The sequence below is a fragment of the Alosa alosa genome, chromosome 12 (assembly GCF_017589495.1).
Source record: "Alosa alosa isolate M-15738 ecotype Scorff River chromosome 12, AALO_Geno_1.1, whole genome shotgun sequence".
NCBI classification, from domain to species: domain Eukaryota; kingdom Metazoa; phylum Chordata; class Actinopteri; order Clupeiformes; family Clupeidae; genus Alosa; species Alosa alosa.
Genome location: NC_063200.1, coordinates 28,107,080 through 28,114,048, shown reverse-complemented (window position 1 = coordinate 28,114,048; position 6,969 = coordinate 28,107,080). Strand labels below are relative to the sequence as shown.

Here is a 6,969-nt window from a genome sequence, read left to right as displayed (position 1 = left end):
ATTGAAGACAGTGATGGCCCAAACCCACTTGAAACACAAAGGAATGCAACTCATGGACCAAACCCACTTAGAAACACATAGAAATAGATTACATTTCTCAAACGGGAGTTAAACCACGCTCTGCGCCTCATTGTGTATAGAGTGTGTGTATTGTGTGTATTGAGTGCAGATCCTCCAACAAAAAAGCCCAAATTTGTCTAATCCCTGTGTGGGTAGTAGAAATCTGAAATTTCTCGAGCAGCCCACCTCTGCCATGGGGCCCGGGGACAGGGGGGGTCAGAGGGGGATTGTGGTGGCTGGTGTGGTAGTTTGAGGAGCGGAGGTGGTAAAGAGCAGAAGGCAGGGGCGCACATCTCCTTCTCTCTGAATCCATCCTGCTCCTCCGACTGCACTTCTCTATGATGGGCTATTACAGGGCCCTACTGTTGCTCATTGTGATGGAGGACACCTCGGGCGACCCTGGCGACAGTGGGAGCCCGGTGGCAATTTCCCCCCTCAGCCACAGACGCTCCAAAGTAAATACCACTCCGCAGACCTCTGTGATGAGGTGACCTAGCGTGTCACCAGCGGGTCGTGGATGGGCGGGGGAAGTTGGAGGTTTGAGCGTGTGTGTGTGGGGAGGGCAGTGATGTCACATATGAAGCTGGAGAGAGAGAAGAGAGAGAGAGAGAGAGAGAGAGAGAGAGAGGTTGCAGCAGTCAAACAGAACTCTGCATCCTGAGCCCTCATTCTAGAATATTCTTTGTCTGACTGTCTTCCGGCTGCTCCTGAGGTCGGTGAAGTCGCCATCATGTTCATTAGGACTTGCTGACTTAGTCATAAAAAGTGTTCCAGCATTATGGTGTAAAAATAGTCGGGGATTAAACTTTCCTCTGTTTCCATTTGATATTAAGCCAGGACACCTCCTTCCTCCGTGCCTTTATCCTCTTCCTCTCTCTTTTTCCACCTCATCTTTTCACTGGGAGCTTTCTCCTTCCCCTCTACAGTGCAGTTAGGAGACCAACAACTGTCACGAACACAAGCCTTGGAGCCAATGACATCCGTGAAATGTGTGTGTGTGTATGTGTGTGTGTGTGTGTGTGTGTGTGTGTGTGTGTGAGTGAGAGAGAGAGAGAGAGAAGGAGAGAGAGTGAGATACAATGTGTGTCTATCTGCGTGACAGAGAGGGAGTGAGTACAGGTACAGGCACTGGCAAGAGAATGAGGGAAGAGACGGGGCAGAGGGGAGAAAAGACAGAACAGAAAAAGGTGAATGACAGGGAGAGGAAGGAGAGAGAGAGTGTCAGGCGGTGTTGGGCCCCAGTGGCAATGCTGGGCTTGGCTGCAGTCTCCTCACAGTTTCAATGACTTTCCATCCATCCCTCCCCTCTCTCTCTCTCTCTCTCTCTCTCTCACACACACACACACACACACACTCGCACACACACTCCCACCCATCACCCCCTTCTCCACTCCCCCGGTCCCCTGTTCCTCCTCTGGCTGCCAGACACCACGGCTCCCCTGTCAGCGCTGGACACCTGTCCACCGGGCTCTCTGGAAGCACGCTCTCACATCTCCCCCGCATCAGCCAGGCAAATGTCAAGCCTCGTCGCCGACAAAGAGCCAGTCCTTTTACAGTATGCAAATAAGCAGGAGAAAGTGCGAGCGAGGGAGGGAGAGAGGGAGGGAGGGAGGAAAGGAAAGAGGGAGGGAAGGGGGGAGGATGTCAGACTAATGTGCCCATGCCATCAGACCCACACTGCTCCTGTGATTCCCCTTCCATGGAGCTCCTCTGCATTTTCACACAAAGGAAATGTATTCTTTTTTACCCATAACCCCCTAGGGCTATCTAACCAGGCTGAAAAAAGTCTCACCTGACAATATCATTATATCTTTCATCTTGCAGTGTGGAGAAGTCACCCATTCTATGATTCCACAGTGAACATGTGAGTGCGTGTGAGTGTGTGAAAGTGAGGGGGTGTGAGTCTGAGAGAGACAAAGAGAGAGAGAAAGAGAGAGAGAGAGAGAGAATGTGTGCATTTGTTGTTTGGTGTGTATCCACAAACTTGTTTGGTGCACATATTTTTGAACTCCAACAATCAGACAGAACAAAATGTTTTCAGTACCTCAGGCTCAACTTTTTGTTTGTCAACATCTTAAATAAGGACATTCAAGCATCAACATCTGATACTGTTTCAGCTTTATTTAATATGGTATCAGTCTACATGGGCTGAAATGCGTTTCACAGAGCCACCTGAGGCTTACCCTAAATTATCATCTCATATTAAACATCATGACATCTCTCTGCCTCTTGCACTACCTATCATCCTATTAAAAAAGAAAGAAAAATATTTGCTGACAGTAGATGAATGACCAGAAGGCCACACATTTGGTTTACAACTCCACAGCCACTTTTTAATAATGAAAAGCTCATAAATGTAGAAAAATGCACGAACTGTACACAATGTTTTGGAATGGATTAATTCCCTCTAAACTAAGCCCAGCTGCCAAAATACTGATGTTTTTTTTCTTTTTGAAAAAAGTATGAATAACAGTTCACACAGTGTGTAGAAAAAAAAGAATATTGTGCTGTACTGTTTTGCTCGGAGGAGGTTTTAAAATATGCCCCTGTTGCATAGTTAAGCTGTGAGCCCACTGGAATACATATTTTCAAAGTGATCGCTTGAGCCAGAGCCTTGCTGTGATGTCTCCACATGCCCTGGGGGTATTTCAGCCCTGCTGATGGACTCCAAAGCAAGGCTGTTGAATGTCTAAGTCCCCTCCCCTCACTCACACACGCGCAGGCACGCACACACACACAGACACACACACACACATATGGACAGATAGACAGACACACACACACAGATACACACACACACACACACAGATACACACACACACAGATACACACACACACACAGACACGCACATGTACGTACAAACACAATCTTCCCAATCCTGCTTCAGATGAACACCATCTGAGATGCGTGGACATGTCCTTTCTCATGAGTCTGATCAAAAAGGCCCTCCATCTTCCAAAGAAACATGCTCCTGCTTGTTTCATCTCCATGGGTTTGGCACCCTGCCACGGGAAATGTCATTTTTTTTCTTTTCTTTTTTTTAAAGAATGTTTTTCTTTTTTCAACATCTTGGCAGTTATTTGCTGAGCATCCCCTCTGCATTTAACCTACATCACCATGGTTAATTAGCACATAGTCGTCATGCTGTTGCTATTTGGGCTTTGATAACATGACACAGAACACACACACACACACACAGACACAGACACACACACACACAGAGACACAAAACACACAGCGTCAGGACCTCACCCACCTCTTCACTGGGTGCGGTGAATGCTAATCGCTGGAGATTTGGCTCTGTTTTTAATTAATTGGCGTCATTAGTAAACCGGTTGACCTGGTGCGCACGCCGGAGTGACAAATAGCGAAGGGAGCGAGCCAGGAGAAAAGTATCTTGTTTAATTAGGAAAACAGCAACCAAAGACAAAGAAGAATGGTGCTGTGGTCACTTCCTTTAAAGAGCAGGGCAGCGGCACGCGGCTGACCTCCGAGTTGGCTCTCTCCTGTAAATAACAACTCGTTGGGTAATGAGAGGGTGATGTCATTGTCCTTTTCAAACAAAGACGGACATTCATCAGATAGGGCAACTTGTGATGCCCAGGGTAATTAATGTGTTATTAGCAGTAATATCTACCAGAAACACTCAACAGACAGCAGTTCGGTTCAAAAATGGAGAGCTAGTCATGGCGGTAAGTCGGTGTAGGTTCTGTCTTTGGTCCAGCAGAAGATATGTTCACACCGTAAGGACCAGGCCAGGTTTAGTCTTCCAGATTGAGCTTTCACTGCATGAAAAGTGTGATTTTCGTCAGTATGCGGCACTGTAAATTGTCGTGGAAGTTCAGGTTAACGGCTGTTCACGGCAATTTGCAGGCAACGCCAAAAACTGCCATGAATTGTCAGAAATTGACGTGGGCCTTGCTTGACAGTTGTCCCCCCATGACCCCCCTCCTCCTAATTCTAGGGGAGGCTTTAACATGTAAAGGAAAATGCTGTGAGCTATACAAATGCAAATCAGGGATGCAGAGGGGTTTTACCCCAGGTGACATTTTTCTAAAAGGTAAGAAAATCTCTGGTACAAATAGATCAGGCTCAGTATAGCCTATTTATAGACTCTTACATTTTAGCTTGAATTGATTTATTTAATGAATGATTACTGTGTATGCCATTAGCAATGGCAAATGTTATGTAAAAAAGATACACAAAATAATTTATTTCAAAAATTAGTTTTAATCAGAATCAGAATCAGCTTTATTGGCCAGGTTTGCGTACACAAACAAGGAATTTGACTCTGGTTAATCTTTGCTCGCAAGTACAACATTCACTTAACATATAAGGATAAAACATAAAAACATAAAGGAGTAAAAAGAATAAAAACAGAACAGTAAGAATGAAGGCAGTAGAAATTACGTCTATGTGTGTGGGGGGGGGGTCGCGTCCTTGTTGTCCCTGTCAAGGGTGCCAGGGGTCGTGGACCCCTCAACAGACACAAGCAAGATGTAATATACAGTTGAAAGGGTGGGGATATCAGCCTTGGCCACAAAGGTGAAATGTGCATTCCATGCAAACAACATTAGTATCAGATTGAGATTGAGAGATTGGTCTGCAGAGATCACAGTTGAACATAACTCTCGCCGGTTGGATCATAGCAACAGGCTCTGTACGTTATATGACCTAGTCCTTTTAGGTTTTTTCTCCCAAACTCCATTTTTGAAATAGCGCTTTATGTGGTCATAATACTGTGTATGAGAGAGTTCAGTGTTGCAATGTTCACAGAAGCGCCGAGGTATTTTCTTTAGTCTTAGGAAACTGACAGCTTCATAGGCAGGCACACGTTCTTGTTTCATAGACGCGAGCTGGTCTTTCCGTATAACAATGACCTCGCATGTGATTGGAGGAGCCTGACAAGCCTTCGACTCCTCGTCCAATCACGTGTGAGGTCATGGGCATGACCCATACAGCAGTACTGGCAAGACGAGCATATAAACAGACATGTTTGTGTTACTGTACTCTATCTTTATCTCCAGCTTTATCTCCAGCTCCTATCTTTATCTCCAGCTTTATCTCCAGCTCCTGTGTTTGGTTTTTACTGCAATGGCTGGACGACGTCTCGTGTTCAACTCACCTTCAACTCCTCTTGGACGCGATCAACAACTTTCAGCCAGTCCGCAGACTGACGAGAAGAAACTGCTGATTGCTATCAGTGGACTGTCTCGTCAGCTTAATCGACATACTGCCGATATGAATGAGCGGTTCACTCAACTGCAGAATTCGGTAAACTCCAGGTTGCTGTCCATAGAGGACAAGTTGGCTGCTCTGGAGTCGGACAACTGTGCGGGAAAGACTAACTCCAAGAAGAGAAGACGGGTGCACAATCCCAAGCTTGCGGTAAGAATATGTTCGATGACGCTAGCTAAGCTAAAAGTAGCCTAGCCTAAAACCAAAGCTAAGAGTAGCCTAGGAGCCTTTATCGATCTACACGATGTTGATAAAGACGACATTGTGTGTAAGTGACTTTTTTACTGTTTCTCCTTCCTTGTTTAATGTTACTATGACTTGCGTTTGATTTTTATTCATACCACTCATTTAATTGTTTTCCAGCCGCCTGTAAGAGACGGTACGCAGGAGCTATAGATATAGAAGCTACCCAGCCAGAAAACTCATTGCGGGCGGAAGCTGCGAAGAGTTCAGCTCGGAGTCGAGCGAGAAGAAAGAGGGTAAGACTTTATTTGGTGACTATTTTTCAGGTGCATTGATAGATGTGTCCATACACAGTGCATCGCAGTGATTGTCTTTATTAATTGTTTTTACAGCTGCTGGAATCGAGACCGAGTGTGCTAGCAGATGACGAGGTGGAACTCTGGAAGTCCGCCGCCGTAGACCTCATGTCTGACGAAGAAGATGGCGTTGTTGGCGGGGTCTCTGGATGGATTGTACGGTCGCCATCATTTCGTAGAGGCGACTCCGAAGTACAGAGCCATGCACAATAGGCGTCTGCACAACGGACCTGTGTCAGAAAGAATGCCACCAGTTACCTACAACCCCAAGGAGGCAAACAGACAGTTCACTGAGTTGTAGTTTTTGGATCATCCTCTACCCATGTGTGGGCAGATCCTCGCTTTGTATATAGTTGTGTTTGTTTTAATAAAGCTCTTTCTTTGCATAAACATGTTCCTGGCAAATGTTCATTTCCTGTATAAATTCATTCATGTCCTTGATGGTAGCCTAAGACATGAATACATAATATGAATAAATACATAAATATATATATATGATTGGTTGGCAGATCTGTCACTATTGGTCACCCTGCCTTATAATAAATGTAAACCCCAATAATAATGTATATATACATTATTATTGGGGTTTACATTTATTATAAGGCAGGGTGACTGTCGGCAACTGCCGAAAATGAGGGAGATCTTCAGGCGTTTACGGGGACGAAAATCACACTTTTCACGCAATGTTTAGTAACGTTTCCATTTCCCATAATGAGAAACTATATCAACAAAGCAATAGGGGACAGGAATCTGCACTGTAACACAAATGTGAAAGGCCATCATCTCCAAATTGCTGTGTTTTAAAGGTGCTCTAAGTGATGAGAAGCGTCACTTCTGTTGACGTTCAAACAAAACAGAAAGATAGCTCGCTCCCATGCAATTGAAACTCTCCTAAATGTGCATCTCGTTGGTGATTTGCTGGAACAGTTTGTTATGTTTTTATGGGCAAGGTTTGCCCAAGTTGTTTTGTGGCTGTTTTGGAGCCTGGGTTGTCCACAGAGATCACGTTTTTATTTACAGTGTTAAGGACACAGGCAGCTAGCGGATGGTGAGGTGATGTTTGCTGTAAGTGACAAAAAATGTTTTAGCCTAAATAACTAATGACAGGTGCACCTTTACCACCTTGAAAGA

At 45.1% G+C, this 6,969-nt stretch overlaps 1 long non-coding RNA gene across 1 annotated transcript; it reads left to right on the top strand.

Moving 5' to 3' along the window:
* The first annotated feature begins 5,252 nt into the window (after positions 1-5,252).
* Positions 5,253-6,205, top strand: LOC125305220. Its single transcript, XR_007195361.1, has 3 exons — positions 5,253-5,449; positions 5,663-5,778; positions 5,875-6,205. It is a non-coding gene; the product is annotated as an uncharacterized LOC125305220 (long non-coding RNA).
* The last annotated feature ends 764 nt before the right edge of the window (positions 6,206-6,969 follow it).